General features: G+C 42.5%; 1 long non-coding RNA gene and 1 pseudogene across 1 annotated transcript in view; one reads left to right on the top strand and one right to left on the bottom strand.

Annotated features, from left to right (window-relative positions):
• LOC134810847 (uncharacterized) overlaps nucleotides 1-14,649 on the bottom strand; it is a 179,609-nt gene extending 164,960 nt beyond the window's left edge. Inside the window, exon 1 of the long non-coding RNA XR_010159482.1 lies at nucleotides 14,553-14,649. This is a non-coding gene — a long non-coding RNA (uncharacterized LOC134810847). The remainder of the gene's footprint in view (nucleotides 1-14,552) is intronic.
• On the top strand, nucleotides 1,271-2,269 carry LOC107976281 (BTB/POZ domain-containing protein KCTD9-like; annotated as a pseudogene).
• Nucleotides 14,650-15,566: the final 917 nt, after the last annotated feature.

Raw genomic sequence — 15,566 nt, 5'->3', positions numbered from 1 at the left:
TTCTTTCCTTTTTTAAATTTTTATTTTTATTTTAAGTTCTGGGGTACATGTGCAGGATTGTTACATAAACATGTGCCATGGTGGTTTGCTGCACCATCAACCCATCACCTAGGTATTACGCCCCCCATGCATTAGCTACTTTTTCTAATGCTCTTCCTCCCCCGACCCCACCCTCCAACAGGCCCCAGTGTGTGTTGTTCCCTTCCCTGTGTCCCTGTGTTCTCATTGTTCAGCTCCCACTTATAAGTGAGAACATGCAGTGTTTGGTCTTCTGTTCCTGCGTGGGTTTGCTGAGGATAATGGCTTCCAGCTCCATCCATATCCCTGCAAAGGACATGATCTCTTTCCTTTTTATGGCTGCATAGTATCTCATGGTGTATATGTACCACCTTTTCTTTATCCAATCTATCAATTATGGGCATTGAGGTTGATTCCATGTCTTTGCTATTATGAATAGTGCTGCAATAAACACACATGTGGATGTATCTTTGTAACAGAATAAATCTTGCAGTTTCTAATCATGACATGCAGCCATACCTCCACATTTCCCCATCATAATCTCTCTCCCTGGAGTACCCCCTTCTGCTTTTTTCCAACTCCAAGACTCATATCTCTTCAAAGATTTTTTTTTCCAACCACTCTTTGCACTTTTACTACACCTCTAATGTAGCAGCTAGCACACTCTACTGGCTATTATTTGTCTACAGACTTTTATTCCATACTAGACAGTGAGCTGCAAAGTCAATGGACAATATTGTACCCATCTTAGAGCCTAAGATTTATTAAACAAAGAAACTGTTTAATAAATGTCTGGGGAATGAATGAATGAATGAAATATAAATGAGGGGAATATACTTATAAAACCTTGAGGATAAAGTACCTGACCTGAGAATAAACCTTGAAGTAGTTGAGATTCAACCACTTGAGGTGCCATTTTGTTATTTACAATAAACCCAAAAATATAAGAGAACCATTAGGCAGTTGTTACAAGTCAGTTAATCACAATGCTTTCAATGTATGTTCTGTTCAGCTCATTAATCTTGGTAATACCATTAGAAGAAAGCGGGTGTGTGTGTGGTATGTCTCCAAGGGCAGGAAGGTGGCGAAGGGAGGCGAATCCGAGAGGGTAGAGGGAGGGGAAGGGCGGAAGGAGAAAAAGGTGGGAGGAGGACCAGGTGGGAGGAGGACCAGGTGGGAGGAGGACCAGGTGGGAGGGTGGCGGCTCACTCAGGAACCAGCAGGGGCAGCGCGATGAGGCGGGTGGCCCTGTTCCTGAACGGCAGCCCCAAGAACGGAAGATCCTCAGGCAGATTCTAAGCCTCTTGAAGGATTGTTAGGATTCCACACAGACTGGCTGACATTAAATGTTGGAGGGGCGGTACTTTACAACTACACGGAGCACTTCAGTGAATAAAGAACCTGACAGTATGCTGGTCCACGTGTTTAAGGACAAAGGTGTCTGGGGAAATAAGCAAGATCATAGAGGAGCTTCCTTAATTGACCGAAGTCCTGTGTACTTTGAACCCATTTTGAATTACTTGCTTTGTGGGCAGCTCATTGTAAATAATGGCATTAATTTATTGGGCGTGTTAGAAGCAGCAAGATTTTTTGAAATTTATTCATTGATTGAACACCTAGAAGTGGCAATAAAGAATTCTCAACCACCGGAGGATCATTCACTAATATCCCGAAAGGAATTTGTCCAATTTTTGCTAGCCACTCCAACCAAGTCAGAACTGCGATGCCAGGGTTTGAACTTCAGTGGTGCTGATCTTTCTTGTTTGGACCTTCGATACATTAACTTCAAAATTGCCAGTTTAAGCCGCTGCAATCTTGCACATGCAAATCTTTGCTGTGCAAATCTTGAACGAGCTGATCTCTCTGATCAGTGCTTGACTGTGCAAATCTCCAGGGAGTCAAGATGCTCTGTTCTAATGCAGAAGGAGCATCCCTGAAACTGTGTAATTTTGAGGATCCTTCTGGTCTTAAAGCCAATTTAGAAGGTGCTAATCTGAAAGGTGCTGATATGGAAGGAAGTCAGATGACAGGAATTAACCTGAGAGTGGCTACCTTAAAAAAATCCAAAGTTGAAGAACTGTAACTTCAGAGGAGCAACTCTGGCAGGAACTGATTTAGAGAACTGTGATCTGTCTGGGTGTGATCTTCAAGAAGCCAACCTGAGAGGGTCCAACGTGAAGGGAGCTATATTTGAAGAGATGCTGACACCATTACACATGTCACAAAGTGTCAGATGAGAATTTTAGGGGCTGGAGGATATATGTAGGGAAACTAGATGTTGCTGCCTTTTGAACGGGGTAGGGTGGTTTACCTGGTTTTATGGCCAGGAATAGTATCTATTATATTTGCTTTTAAATAGGCATGATGTGGAAATACCATCCTGGTTTGAGAGGCATTTGAGGATTTTAATTTATGGAAAGCACAACATATGCAATTATATTTATTGAATACCTAGATGCAGTATAGATAATTAAATTGTTAAAACTTTATGAAAACTTGAAAAACGTTGTTCAGGTTCATAAATAGCTTTAGTGATGCCTCCCCTCTTTAAATACCTGTCACACCATATGAATATGGTGAGATCAGACTCCCTAAGACTCTTTTCAGGCTCATTTTCATAATGTTTACTTTTTAGGACAAAACAGTAGCTAAATTAAAGTAATAGCCAGTTCTTACTGATTGAGTCAGAGTGGAAAGAAAGACATCATTGTACATCACTGTCATTCCAAAGGTACAGTGGAACTCCGGATGGATGAAGAACTTACCTATCACTACAACACTTATAAATGAGAATTTCTCAGAATTTCATTCTAGACAAGTTCCACGCAACACCAGACCAAGCAATTCTATCTATTTACAATATTAGCCTAGTTTTCTCATACAATCATCACAAGCATAGGAAGATACTTCAAAACCAAAAAAACCAAGGTGCATCATTAATATTCATTTAATTCAAATACCAAATAGTTTACATAGGGCCAGCTTAGAAATAGATACTAAATCCAGAGCTACTGCAATCAAAGCTTATATGAATGAAGATGGTAGAGTTGCCTGTTAAAAGGCAATGTAATATAATTGCAGCTAGAACCCCACCGTTGGGAATGAGGAATTTTAAACACATTTGATTACAGCCACCAAAAAATATATATAAAGTAAAAATAAAGGCATTTGGCTGGTCCAAGATGTAATACCAATCAGTCAGCACCTGTGATTCTTTTACTTATTTTTTAGGTTTTTTTTTTTAAACAAATTTTAGCCTAGTTTTCTTGAGTCATTACCTCTCTGCAGCAGCAGAGGAAGGGCCTGTACCTCCCTACCAGTGACCTGGTGTCCTTATTTCTACCCCAAGAGCAGGGATATTAGCTGTGTCCAAATGGGTTCTGAATTCTACAGACTCATCAACATGAGGCAAGGAATCATTGAAAAACCCGTGTCTCCTTTGGGAGAATGACATATCTTTAGTATTTATGTAGCTTATTCTTCTATATCTACATATGCAAAGCTTTCCTTAACAGTAAAGGGTACATATGCATAGTGGGAGGAGATCAGACCTTTACAAGTGAAGGAAAGCAACTTCAGAAATGAATTATTTTCTTTGCTTTATTATTTTTACCAAGACAGAGAAGTATTGTATTGAGAAATAATCTATTTTCATAATCAATATGTGCCCAAATTATATTTAAATTATTTCACTCTATATTTTCAGGAATTATAGAATGTGTTATTTATTCACTTAAAGGTACCTCTGTAGAAATAACCTAAAACTGCAGAAGGATCTGAAAGATCTAAACATAGTGTGCTTAGAAACTGCAGATTTTAGATCTAATGTATACTGCATTAATAAATGATATAAAGTGTTAAAAAAAAAAAAAAAAAAAAAGAAGAAGAAGAAGAAGAAGAAAGCCAGCACCTGTTCACAGAATACTAGGTGACTGTAGCTGGTCTTGAATTCCCTAAAAAGCAGAAATCTGATTCCCAGGGCTGACCGTGAAGAATGTTACAAGGGGGGAAATGACTGTTGTCAGCATCAGATACCCCCCTGCCTTCTCACTCCCTTGTGGGATGATGCTAAATGATGCTAAGTGTTGGAGAAGGAATGCACTTGACCATCCAAGTCAGCCCAGCACTGCATTCTAGTCTCTGCCTTTCTCCAGCAACTGGCCGTGTGGGATCAAGGAGGTTACTTCTCCCTGGGCCTATTTTTCTCCCCTTAGAATGAAAGGTGCACTAGAGATCTAATTCAAAATGCCAATTTTTACAGCCACACACCCAAATCTTTCTTTGTATTCTCTTTGACAGCAGACTCCTTCCTTGTGTCTCCCTGGAGGGCATTCATTTCACACTGATTTCTTGCTTCCATAGGTTTCTTGCCAGGTGGAGCTGAGCACATGGTTGCAATGCCTCTCTGCTTTCTGTCCACCTCCCCCAAACCCTGAGCCCCTTACTTACTCCCTTATTTAAAATCCCTTTTCACTGAATACCATGATAATCTTAGTGATCAGTTTCCATGATGAAAACAATTGCATTCTGTTTCTTAAAGATTTGGTCCTGTTCATTTTAAAATTTAAGTCAATATTCGATCAGGTCTCTTTCTCTCCTTTGTGGCTCCAGTGGCTGAGGGTGAGAGGGTGGGGGATGCTGTAGGGGACACAGTCTGGGGTCTGTTCTCATGCACCTCCCCTTCCCTCTTTCTCTTCCTTGTACCTGCTCCTTTGGTCTTGGGGTAAAAAGAGGAACAAGAGTGAACTTGGCATTCCCTCCCAAGGGCCATTAACCGCCCTCCTAGATCTCTGGTCTTTAGTGTCAGGTAGGCGGGTAGACACTCCACAGGCCCCTCGGAGGGAGGGCTCATTCCCAAACAGATGGTGACTCTTAGAGTGACTGGGCCAATCGCTGCTGGCTTTAATGTGCATTAATTTATGCCATAATGTAGCAGCCCAGGGCCTCTGTAGCCCCAATCTCTTCTTCCCTCATGGCCAATTCTTCAGCCAGTAGGCCCTTGTAATATCCAACTTCCGTAGTTGGCAATAACCTGAAGCTTGAGGCAAGGAAACATTGACTTCCTTCCCACCTGCCACAGATCTCTCCCCAGAAAGCCTTTGTCCTGTTCCAGTAACACAGCAGCAGCCCAGCAAGTCTGCTAGATGAGCAGATGCCCACTTAGAGACCCTACTGTATGTTACTTAACTTGTTATTAACTGAACTGTTCACAAGAATACAAGGCAGCTCCTTCACTAATGGTTCTCTTGGGGGCTTCCCTGCCTTGGCTTTGGAAAGAAAAAATCCCCACTTTCCCTCCAGCTTGAGAAGGAAAAGAATAGCTTCACATCTCAAACACTGCTGTCCTCCAAAAGGCGGCATTCCTCTTCCCCCTCCAGGCCCTCTTCTCATATCCAGAGAAGGGGGGTCAGGTGTTGTGGGAGGCATTTGGGTCTGTTCTCTAAGTGCTTCCCAAGAAGTCCTGAGTGGTGTGGCTGGTCCAGAGCACTAATTTTCCCTCCAACTTAGAGTACAGAATGCTTGCTGTGGTTTTTCCTTATTGTGAGCCTTAGTAATAAAATTGAGAAAACAGGATCGCGTTCAGCACCCTACAGCATCTTGTTACATATTCGTGTGTGTTCATACTGCATTAATATCTGGCCAGGCCTGGCAGCTCACACTGATAATCCCAACACTTTGGGAGGCCAAGACAGGAGGATCACTTGCGGCCAGGAGTTGGAGACCAGCCTGGGCAACATAGCAAAACTCTGTCTCTACAAACAAATTTAAAATAAATAGTGGTCCCAGCAGTAGTCCCAGCTACCCAGGAGGCTGAGGCAGGAGGACCCCTTGAGGCCAGGAGTTCAAGACTGCAGTTAACTATGACCACACCACTGCACTCCAGCCTGGGCGACAGAGTGAGACCCTGTCTCTAATAAATAAATAATTTTTACAATATTTCATTAATATCTGTCTTCCCTGCTATACTATAAGGCCATGACAACAAGACCCATGTATGTATGCTTTGCTCAAGATTGAATTCCAGCTACTTAGAATACCTGGCCATAACAAAATTTTTTGATGTTCAACATTTATTGAATGAATGACAGAATAAAACTCCTCTTACAGTCATTTTGCCCCCATGACCACAGCTGATTGGACAAGAGCTGGGGACATGACCTAAGAAGAACCAATACAGGCCAATACCAATACTATGAGCCAAGCAAATGATGTCATGAGAAAACTGGATCCAAAAGACAGGAGGACCAGACAGCCTGTACTGAGTTCTTATTGAGTATCTAGAAGGCTACATGCAGCTCGGATGGGACAGCCATGTGCATGCTGAAATAGAAAATGCTGATCTAGGGCCAGGCACAGTAGTTTCCGCCTATAATTTCAGCACTTTGGGAGGCCAAGGCAGGAGGATCACTTGAGGCCAGGAGTTCTAGACCAGGCTGGGCAACATTACAAGGCCCTGACTCTATAAAAAATAGGTAAAAAAAAAAAAGGTCCGGGCATGGTGGTTCATGCCTGTAATCTCAGCACTTTCAGAGGCTGAAGCAGGCGGATTGTCTGAGGTCAGGAGTTCAAGACCAGCCTGGCCAACATGACAAAACCCCATCTCTACTAAAAATACAAAAATCAGCCCGGCGCAGTAGCATCCGCCTGTAATCCCAGCCACTTGAGAAGCTGAGGCAGGAGAATCACTTGAACCCGGGAGTTGGAGGTTGCAGTGAGCCCAGATTGCACCACTGCACTCCAGCCTGGCCAACAGAGTGAGACTCTGTCTCAAAAAAAAAAAAAAAAAAAAAAAAAAAAAAAAAACATCAACCAGGTGTGTTAGCACATGCCTGAGTGTAGTTTCAGCTCCTTAGGGGGCTGAGCCAGGAAGATCACTTTAGTCCATGCATTATAGGTTACAGTGAGCTATGATCATGCCACTTCACTCCAGCCTGGGTGACAGAACAAGACCCTGTCTCAAAAAAGTAAAAAAGAAAAGAAAATGCCAATCATGAATCAGGGAGATTAAGAAAAGCAAAGAAAATAGACTACCTGGCTTCAGAGAAGAAGAGAGAATTCTCCTTCCTGACCCTCTAAGTTATTGGTTTTAGCATCTATGAGGCCCATACCTACTTTCTCATTTCCTGAGAGAGCCCAGTATCCTTCCAGTGATTTCTCTTTCAACCTAGTTTGATGGAACTATGATCCTTGCAACAGATCTTGACACTGAGAAATGGTGCTCCATGTCAGTGAATTCTGTAGGTTATTGAACTTGTCATTACTTGAATTGTTTGTAATAATCTGGTCTTTGTAAATGCATCCTATAGATATATTCTTAGAATTTGTAAAATATAATATTTTTCTTCATGACTCAGAGTCACCTGTTAAAGAAATAGTCCTTCGGTCTCCAAATTTGCTGTCAGCTGTCACTAGCAGAGCACCTTTTCTCTTAAAATGGTCCTTCTAATTCATTGCAGAGCTTTTCTTTTGAGGAACCAGCTCTGCAAGCTGATTCTACATGGGTGGAGACTCCAACAGGCCACTCTAAGGAAGGGTTTGCTTCCAAATGGATGGTGGTTCTTGGCAACACTGGGCTACCAGCTGCGTGCCACAGCTTTCAAGCCACACTATCACTGTTCTAAACCATGTCTGATCACCTCCTTCTAGTCCTTCTTCCATTACAAACTTGTTACCTACATGCTCTTTTGCTTTGACTATTAAGAACTCACATACTGGCTGGGCTCAGTGGCTCACGGCTGTAATCCCAGCACTTTGGGAGGTTGAGGTGGGCAGATCACTTGAGGTCAGGAGTTCGAGACTAGCCTGGCCAACATAGTGAAACCCCTAATCTACCAAAAATATTATTTTTTAAAAATTAGCCAGGTGTGGTGGCACATGCCTGTAATCCCAGCTACTTGGGAGGCTGAGGCAGGAGAATCGCTTGAACCCAGGAGGAGGAGGTAGCAGTGAGCTGAGATCATGCCACTGCACTCCAGCCTGAGTGACAGGGTGAGAATCCATCTCAAAAGAAAAGGAAAGTATTCACACACTGTTAAAGTTCTTTTCTTCAATATCAACCTCCTTTCAATGAAGAGTTGATCTCACTTTCCCAAGGGGCCACCTGGTTGTCTACAGAGAGCAAAGCCCAAACCCTAATGCCTCCCTTTCAGAGTCCAAGCTTGATGCCAGCTGGCCTGCCCTTAGGCTGCTCAGGTCAGAGATTAATTTTCCCTCCAACCAGCATGAAACTAAGTCCACTAGACATGCTTGCTTAAAAAAAAAAAAAATGAATAGAGATGCCAAATCCAAACAAATCCTCGAGCTTCTAGGGGCAAAATTAAGTCAAGCTCATTAACAATGAACCAGGCTCATCCCAACAAGGCTCCTGTTTTCTGATGGGTAGCTTGAGGAAATAAGCTCAAGTACAGCTCAGGACCACCAGGGGTAATCTGAAGGCCAGGCCAGGACCCTGACCTCTAGTGTGGTCCTAAAGTCTACCCTCTTTGAAGATCTGGGATATCAGTTATCAGAACCAAGGGCTCCAGGACCCAGGGAAATTAGAGCATCAGTGGCCCATCTTAAACCCCTCCAGAAACACTTTTACCAGTGTCCACTTTCCATAGGATCCACGATAATGTGAAAACAGGGCCAGTCTCCTAGAGCGCCCACATCAGCCACCATTTTCAGCAGTGTCTGTGCACAGGCTTATATGTCTAGCTGAGCTGGATTTTCTGCTATCTAGACCATAGGGGAAAAAGTCAGGAACTCATTTCTACCAATATCACAGCATAATCTGACCATATCAAGGGAAAGAAAATTCAGAGCCACTAATTGGAACTAAACTGGAATTCATACATATTCCCATAAACCCCCAAGTCACCAGTCTTAAATCCCATGCCATCACCCTCCAGGTCAGAACTGGCCCTGTATAAGCGGCTGGTACAGACAAGCAAAAGCAAAGGAATAAGCCTCAATGTGCTCAGGACACCAGAAGACCCAGGAAAATCTGAAACCTAGACATGCCAGTTTTCTGAAGTAAAATTTTGACCTTTTTCAAGGCCAAGGACAAGGCCTCATTTTGCCCCTAAGTCCCAGTCTGGAACACTGAAACAGATCAAGAGTAACTCAATGGGCCAAGAGCCAAAGTTTCTGCCTGCTGTAATCTGGAAGTAGAAACCAGAGTTGCAAATTTCTCTACATATCTAGGTATTTTATAGGATAATTCTGGTAGGCTAATAGATCAGAGATATAAATGGGCATATATAGAATTTTATTGGTGTATGTAGAATTTCCTGGAGGAATTTTCCCATCAGACAAGGCTGAAAAGGATAGTGTAATTGACATGTGAACATGGCATCATGATGGATAAAAGTAGATTATGGGATCCACAAAATAGTGCAACATGGGAAGAGAGCCTTCCAGAACCAAGGGTCTTGGGCCCAGAAGACAGATAGAATCAAAGGCATCAACAGGACACTTGAGAAATTAACACCAGAACCTACAGAGATGGGGTGTTGAAAAAGCCATCCTGGAAGCCATCTGGAGCAAAGGAAGGGACACCTGTCAGGCCTGGTGTCTGCTATAGAACCCTCTACCGACTATGTAGGTCAATTTCTCCACTTAAGAACTTCTGAAAATCAGGAGTCCTCAGAAATAAAAGTGGATTAGGGCCAGGCGTGGTGGCTCATGCCTGTAATTCCAGCACTTTGGGAGGACAAGGCAGGCGGACCGCCTGAGGTCAGGAGTTTGAGACCAGCCTGGCCAATATGGTGAAACTCCGTCTCTACTAAAAATACAAAATTAGCTGGGCATGGTGGTGTGCACCTGTAATCCCAGCTACTCGGGAGACTGAGGCAGGAGAATTGCTTGAACCCAGGAGGCGGAAGTTGCAGTGAGCCAAGATCGTGCCACTGCACTCCAGCCTGAGCAACAGAGCTAGACTCCATCTCAAAAAAAAAAAAAAAGATTAATTAATTAAAGTGGATTCATATAATAAAAAATACAGTATTAAACAAAACATGTGAGGAAATTATTGTCTGGGTATCACCTCTAAACCATGATCTGCTACTTATTTTACTTTAAAGTATTATATAGCATTATGTGCCAGGCACTGTTTCCAAGTGGTTTACAAATGTTAACCCATTCACTCATTAACTGTGGAAATAAACAAGACCACCCAAATGAGAAAGCAAATGTAATTCCTGTGATTTGAATGTCCCCTCCAAAACTCACGTTCAAATTGTATTGCCGTTGTAACAGTGTTATGAGGTGACACCTTTAAGAGGCTATTAAGTCATGAGGGCTCTGCCCTCCTGAATGGATTAACACCGTTATGGTGGGAATGGGTTAGTTATCGCAGGAGTTTGGCCCCTTTTTCTGTCTCACCCTCTTTTGTCCTCCTTTGCCATGTGATGCTTTCCACTATGCTATAATGCAACAAAAAGGTCTCTCCAAGATGCAGCCCCTCAAACCTGGGCTTCCCAGCCTCCAGGACTGTGAGCCAAATAAACTTCTCTTCTTTATAAATTACACAGTCTGTGCTACTCTAACAGCAGAAAATGGACAAAGACATCTATTTATTCAAAGCTTGCTATAGCAAGGGAGTCAACCACTATCACTTGTGTTTTGGCAGAGACTCAAAGGCAGGCAGAAAAATGGGAAAGCTTCATAGTAGAAAGAAGGGACAGCTTCTGGTATGTTCTGATTGGAGGATGTTGGTATGGGGAAGCTGTGGGTGGGCTGACTAGGAGCAGAGCATCCTATAGGGAGCATATTTAACTTTCCCTGGTTGGTTGCATATTGGAAGCAGGAACAAAAATTGGGGAAGCTGTCAGTCATTTATCAAGTCCTGGCCACTTAGGGCCAGTTGTTACAGCAGTTATTGTTTGACTTCCTGGACTGTTTGTTAGAGATTGTGGTCTGATTTCATACAAAGCTGACTTGTAGGCAGGCTAGCTTCATGGGCTTAATGGGTTGGTTTTTGGGCTAGTTGCTGCAGACTGTAAGGGTACTATTTCTGCATATGGTCTGGCCATTGTCTATTTGTACATTCAGTCTCTCATAACCCTATAGAGTAAGTACTACTATTGTTCTCATTTTACAAATGAGAGGAGTATGACATGGAGACACAGTGACTAGCAGAGCCAGAATGCAAACTAAGGTATTCTGTCCACAGAGTCTATCCCCTTAGCCCCTGCATGAAGGTGCCTCCGATGTGGCTTGGTATTGAGTCGGTTCTGGAAATTTCTTTTCTATGACAAAGTCTGAATCTCTGTTCTTCTACCCAGTTGTTTGGGGTTCTACCCACCCATTCTTGTAGCCCAGCCAAAGAGAATGAGAACTTGACCTTGGCATGCTAAAGCACCAGCCTGTGTAATGTATTGTAATGCCAGTAATTTGTGAGACTTTTTCTGTTTGGAGGGTTTTTACTTTTGTGCATGATTGTCTTCCCTGGCAAGATTAAGAAAAGATAATTTTTACAGGTTAGGTTCCCTGGAGAGACTCTGAAACAGGGATTCACACGCAGCACGTTTATTAGAGAATGCTCGTGGGATTAAGCCCTGTGAAAGGAAGGAGAAGGGACCAGGACCGAGAGAGAGAAGCTGAGCAGTGATACAGCCTCAACAAAGGCTTCAGCCCACTCCATGTATTACCAGTGGAGGGTGTCCAGGTTCTTGGCATTTTGAACAAAGAATTGGACAAAACGCACAAAGCAAGGAAAGAATGAAGCAACAAAAGCAGAGCTGTACTGAAAATGAAAGTACACTTCACTGAAGGGGAGCCGGCTCAAGAGTTCTCCTTACAGAATTTTCTGGGGTTTAAACACCCTCTAAAGGTTTCTCATTGGTTACTTGGTGTACACCCTAAGTAAATGAAGTAGTGGTCTGCAATCAGAGACTGAAGTTACAAAGGTTACACCCTAAACAAGCGTCTGATTGGTTGTAGAAAGCAAGGTGGGGGATGGGGGACGGGGGTGGCGGCGTTGCAAAGTAAGTAGCCTCTGGTCCTTTTGTTACTTAGGTGTGGAAAGTCGGGGCTTTCCTTTTATTTCTAGGAAGTTGGCATGAATTGGCCTTGGTTTCCCTGCCTCCAGACCCTATTGTCCTGCCTCACATGGAGGCACAATAAAGCCAAAATGGACCTTCAGAATTGTCCTGCGTGGCAGCAGGAGCACCTGGCCTTAGATTCCTCCTAAGTTAGTCACTAATGCAAGCTGCCTCCACCAAGAACAGCCATGGGCAATTTCCAGAGGGAGCTGCCAGCTGAGGGATATCTTCTGACAACGTTACAGAAAACAGGTGTGGAGTATGTTTATGTCCTGAAAACATCATTCTCAGAAAGGAAGAGCTATAATTACTCCTCAGAAACTACAACTAATAAAAAAGAAAGCACCAGTTCCTGGCAGTGTATTTGGCAGCACTAAGACAGAGACAATCTCTGAGTGCTGATGTGGTAACCTCTGGGGAAAGTGAACCAAGAGAAGTATGAACTCCAAAATGTCAGGGGTGGTGGAGCGGCCAGTTGGCTTCTTGCCCCAGCCTCTTCCAAAGATGCCTTGGGTCCCAGTTTAATCCTCATTCACACCATAAACATGGTGATTTCCTTACAACCAGTACAAGTGCATGAGACTTGGTTCCTAAACTGGAATTAGACCAGAGCATGAGCCAATCAATAATTTTTTGTAATTTGTGTATCTTATCTGTGATCTCATTAAAGAGCCACTTTTCCACCTGCTCTGGGTTTAAATCTTGTGATCCCTGAGCCAGGGTCCTCTCCCTTGAACTCTGGCCAACTCAGGGGCAATCTGAAAAGAGGATGAATAATTTCCCTGAGAGGAAGAAGGAGGGACAAGGAAATGGCAGAAGGAAGGATGGAGTGGGGGGACTGAGAGGAGAAAAGGAAAAGAAGAACAGAAGGAAAATAAGACATCAAAAGACAATGCTTATGCAATGTTCTACCTGAACACAGAGGCAGATTAGAAGACATTTCAAGATTCTTTCGTCCTCGTAAGTCTAACAGTAAGTAGGCTCTGCAAGTAACTTCCAGTAGAGACCATATGCCTCTGTCCCCATCTACCAAGGCTGGTTGTGTATTTGGGAAACAAAGCATGTTTCTACCCACCAGTACCCTCCCACTAGAGAACACAGCAAAGCTTTATAATACTTTCTCCCTGTCCCTTTTAGCAGTTAATCTGCACAAAGATATAAATCACACGCTGATAAGAAACCCTCTCCACATAAAATAAAGAAAATGGGCCAGGCGCAGTTGTTTGCGTCTGTAATCCCAGCATTGTGAGAGGCCGAGGCAGGCAGATCATCTGAGGTCAGGAGTTCTAGACCAGCCTGACCAATATGGTGAAACCCCGTCTCTACTAAAAACACAAAAAAAATTAGCTAGGCATTGTGATGCACGCCTGTAATCCCAGCTACTCAGGAAGATGAGGCATGAGAATCGCTTGAACCTTGGAGGCAGAGGTTGCAGTGAGCCAAGAGCGCACCACTGCACTCCAGCCTGGGCAACAGAAGAAGACTTCGTGTCAAAAAAAAAAAAAAGAAGAAGAAGAAGAAGAAAGAAAGAAAAGTAAAGTAAAAGAATAAGAAAACGGCTGGGAGACAAGCCAGGAAGAGTGATACCCCATAACAACTGAGTAGTGAAAGCTGAAAGTATTTTTCAACTCGCATTGCAAGTAAGACTATGAAAAAGAATCTTCTTTTCAAGTGATTTGCTCTTTATAACAAAGTGTTAAACACACACACAGAAAATGCTTAACAGCTCAGAAAATAGCTTTGAAAGTTCATATAGGAGTATTTTCATTTTCTCAAAACATTATCTATAAAAAAAACTGTATACCATTTGTTGGAGAAAACAGGCTATTTTCAAATGTTGCAGAGCCTGACATATACATCTCACTTTCTAAGTATCCTGATAGAAAATCCTTCTATTTTCTGAAAGATCCTTTCAGAATGTTAAGCATATGTTTCTTCCAAAAGCACATGATTTTGAACTTGGAATTTTTCCAGTCTCACAGGTCTTTTAGCAAAACATTCAGGTTCTCTTGGCCTCCTGCTGAGGTAGACAGCTGAAGCCTTTATAGGCTAAGGCAGGTTTTAGAAATTTGCTTTTTGCACTTACGAGACAGTTAATCCCATTGTTAATTTGTAATATGTCATTCTTACACAGATTTAGCTAAAACTCAGAAAACCCGAAATTCACACACTGGAAGGATGTTATAAAGTGTACAAGAACAATTTATAACTCGTTTTATGCAACAGGATAATTTCTTCCTCTTAGTTTTATTGTTTGGAGTTCAGCTTATAAAAGCTTAGAATATATGAATTCCTACAATGATTAAAAGTAACTCAGATGTGTCAAAGATTTGGCAACCAATTAAATATTACTTATTTATTCCAAGTTGTTAATTGTGGTCCCCTCTGGAGAGAAGGTTTTTCATTTTCCTTTATTTTGCTGTTAAAAGTCTATTTGTTCATTTTCACCTGGCTATAAAGATAGCAAGACTGGATAATTTATAAAGGAAAAAGTTTTAATTTACTCACAGTTCCACATGGTTGGGGAGGCCTCAGGAAACTTACACGCATGGCAGAAGGCGAAGGAGAAACACATACCTTCTTCACAAAGCAACAAGAGAAAGAGTGACGGGGAAAGAGCCCCTTATAAAACCGTCAGATCTCGTGAGAACTCATTCACTATCACGAGAACAGCATGGGGGAAACCGCCCCTATGATCCAGTTACCTCCCACGAGGACTCTCCCTCCACATGTGGGGATTATGGGGATTATAATTTGCAATGAGATTTGGGTGGGGGCAGAGAACCAAACCAAGTCAAGACCCTCTTTCCTTTTTGTAGGGGAACTTTGATTTTTCTTATTAAGCCATTGAAGTGTTATTTACATACATAAACTGGAAATTGCACTAAAGAAATTTGTAAGGTTAAAGCATTTAGCTAAGAATATGCTCTAAGTTTTCACTGAAGGGGGAAAATATCAACAATTCATAATCCCCTTTTCTTTTAACACCATACTTTTTTTCTCTTTTCTTTTTTTTTTTTTTTTTTTTTTCCTTGAAACAGAGTCTTGCTTTGTTGCCCAGGCTGGAGTGCAGTGGTGCAATCACTGCTCACTGCACCCTCTGCCTCCCAGGCTCAGGTGACCCTCCCACCTCAGCCTCCTGAGTAGCTGGGACTACAGGCACACGACACCATGGCCGGCTAATTTTTGTATTTTTTGTAGAGATGGGGTTTCGCCATGTTGCCCAGTCTGGTCTCAAACTCCTGAGCTCATGCAATCCACCTGCCTCAGCCTCCCACCATACTTTATTTCTAACACCATCACTAAGTCTGCCTCAGCTGGGGATAATACCATCACTTTCTAAATGTAGCACATTTTGCTCCTCTTTATTTAGTGTTAGATGATAGTTATGTTGCTATTCCCCTAGACATAAAAAATGAGTTCACTTAGGCAACTCCATTTCCCAGACACCATAAAATATTACATAAGAAAAACATACTAGTTCCATCAATATTCTGGGACCCTGGGATTTCACATCATGGT

This window comes from Pan troglodytes, chromosome 7 (genome assembly GCF_028858775.2).
Source record: "Pan troglodytes isolate AG18354 chromosome 7, NHGRI_mPanTro3-v2.0_pri, whole genome shotgun sequence".
Classification (NCBI taxonomy): domain Eukaryota; kingdom Metazoa; phylum Chordata; class Mammalia; order Primates; family Hominidae; genus Pan; species Pan troglodytes.
Note: the sequence above shows the minus strand (reverse complement) of the source record. Positions and strands in the feature narration are given on the sequence as shown.